Source organism: Nicotiana tabacum, chromosome 23, assembly GCF_000715075.1.
Source record: "Nicotiana tabacum cultivar K326 chromosome 23, ASM71507v2, whole genome shotgun sequence".
In the NCBI taxonomy this organism is placed as follows: domain Eukaryota; kingdom Viridiplantae; phylum Streptophyta; class Magnoliopsida; order Solanales; family Solanaceae; genus Nicotiana; species Nicotiana tabacum.
In genome coordinates this window covers 19,682,390-19,685,183 of record NC_134102.1, presented here as the reverse complement: position 1 = coordinate 19,685,183, position 2,794 = coordinate 19,682,390, and positions in this window count along the sequence as shown.

Sequence of the window (2,794 nt, the reverse complement as noted above, 5' to 3'; positions counted from 1 at the left end):
AATGAGACGAATTTTCTGACAAGCATACACTACACTTTGTTCAAAGCTCAATAACATTTTACTTTCTTACTTATTTATATTGTTCTTACTGCCTCCTGAAGCTCTGTTCCCGGGCTCAAGTTCCCTATTATTTTATATCGATTATAACGCTAAGTTTTATATTTTTGTCTAATTCATTTATCATAGGATCAAATCAATTCACTTGTCTATAAACGACGTATAAATTCAACTGTACCATTTTACGGGTAAACAAACAGGTATTCGATGTAATAGTATAGGTGAGAGCAAACAAGACACAAGTATTCCATCATTATTAAAAAATAAAAAATAAAAAATGCTCCAGTGTCGGAATGTATTGTAAACGTGGTTTGTTGGTAATTTGTCGATTTTCATGAATCAATACATGCCTCGCCACAAAATTCTTATAAGAATCTAAGTACGAAGGGTAAAACATGCAACAAACACTACTAGAAATCAGGGAAAAACTGACCAAGCCATATCGATCAACGTTGGTCGGTCAACAAAAGCGACCAAAAACCGTCCAACACGAACGAAAACTACAAAAAAAATATTTTAATTTTTTAAAAAATTACATACCGACCAAAGTTGGTCGGTAGTTTGGTCAAAAATTTGACTTTGACCTAAGGAGTCAAACTTGCTTAGTCAAAGCAGTTTTTTGATTACCGACCAACTTTGGTCGGTAATGTGAACCCACTTTTTAAAATTTTAATAATTATATTATTATTTAAAATATTGTTTAAAATTTATAGAATTTATATTTAAATTTACCAACCAAAGTTGGTCGGTTATTGCAGGGGAAGCATTTACCGACCAACTTTGGTCGGTATATTTTACTTCCTGGAAAATAACCGACCAAAGTTGTTCGATTATTAGGTCAAACATGGTCAAACTTTTGAATCACTTTAATATTTATTATCTAAATAATATAAATATAATCCGTTAATACTTTATTTTGTAATACAAATAATGTATACACTAACATATACTATAACAAGCTATATATAGTTAAAGTAGTGCAACAAAGTATGTGTGTGTGTGTGTGTGTGTGTGTATATATATATATATAGGTATAGCCATATATATATAAAAATACGAAGCGCTAGGGCCACAGGGTCGGGTTCTTTTGGGGATAAACTTGTGAAGAAGCAATAATCTAATTAGTATATATAATTGATCATCATCAAATAAATTTATTTGTAAATTGATTAATCAACTTATAACTTACTTAGATGCATCGATGAATATTAAAAACAAAACGTTTCGACCTATATCGTTGAATATTAAAAATAAAACATCTCGACCTACATTGATTAATCTATGTCATGCATTATTAGTGATGAATGACTGAAATATAGAAGAATTAATACTAAACATCTTTGACATATATATTGTCACGACCCAAAACCTAACCCGTCGTGATGGTGCCTATCGTGATACCAGGCAAGTCGACATTTCCAAAACACTTTCAACATTTACCAGAAATGAATTAAGACATTTAAGATGATCATAGTTTTTCATAAAAATGGGGTAAAACCCAATAGTATAAGTGCGGAAAATTAGCCCGACATCGGGGTGTCACTGAGTACATGAGCATCTATACCAGGAGCAGTCTAATACAACATCTAAAGAGTAAGAACTGAAATGCGAATAAGATAATGAAGGAAAGCCAAGACTGTGAATGTCAAGCAGCTACCTTGATAGTCTCCGGAATCAACTGCTCAAATATCAACACCCGCTACGACCAGGAACACCTGGATCTGCACACGAAGTGCAGAGTGTAGCGTGAGTACAACCAACTCAGCAAGTAACAAAAATAAATAAGGAACTGAGAAGGTACAGTTCATTTTCAATAATTCCAGCAAAGAATAGACATATCAAATTCGGCAGTTTAAGCCAAATCAGTTTTATACAGTTAAAGTGCAGGTAATATGGATATAGAATCTTTTAGATATTTCACAACAATGACAGATAGCAACTAAGTGCATCAACAAATGAAAAACAAGTACAGCCTCTCATGCAACAATCACTCAACATGTCACAACAGCTCAATCACTCGGCTCTCAACCCTCAGTACTCACACTCAATAAGTACCTGCGCTCATTAGAGGTGTGAAGACTCCGGAGGGTCTCCTTTCAGCCCAAGCATTATATCGCTGCGGCCTACAGCCCGACCCAATCATATAAGTAGCCATAAGGTTCGTTGCAGCATGAAACTCGATCCACAGTCCATAAATAGACATAAGGCTTGTTGCGGCGTGCAACCCGATTCATATACCCTCACATAGCTCGCAGCTCGGCACTCAGCCCCTATCTCAGTCACTAACCTCTCCAGCCCTCTCGGGCTTTCAGAAATCATACAAATAAGCCAAAAGCGATAATAACAAGTGTCAACAAGAAAACAAAAGGAAACTGAGATATGACTCGCAAGTAGCACTGTGACTGAGTTCAAGACAGCAAATAGCAGTTAATCAATAAGTACTAGACCGCTGCGGGTCCCAACAGTGATAACATATGGCCTAAGCATGGTTTCTAACATGAATGGCAGTCAAATTTCTAGAAGACAGAGGAGCATGTAATTAACAATAAGCTATTCGACTTTACAGTCTCACGGGACGGACCAAGTCCCAATTCCCCACGGTGCACGCCCACACACCCGTCACCTAGCATGTGCGTCACCTCCAAAATAATCACATCATACCAAAATTCGGGGTTTCATACCCTCAGGACCAGATTTAAAACTGTTACTTACCTCAAACCGCGCAAAATCCTACTCC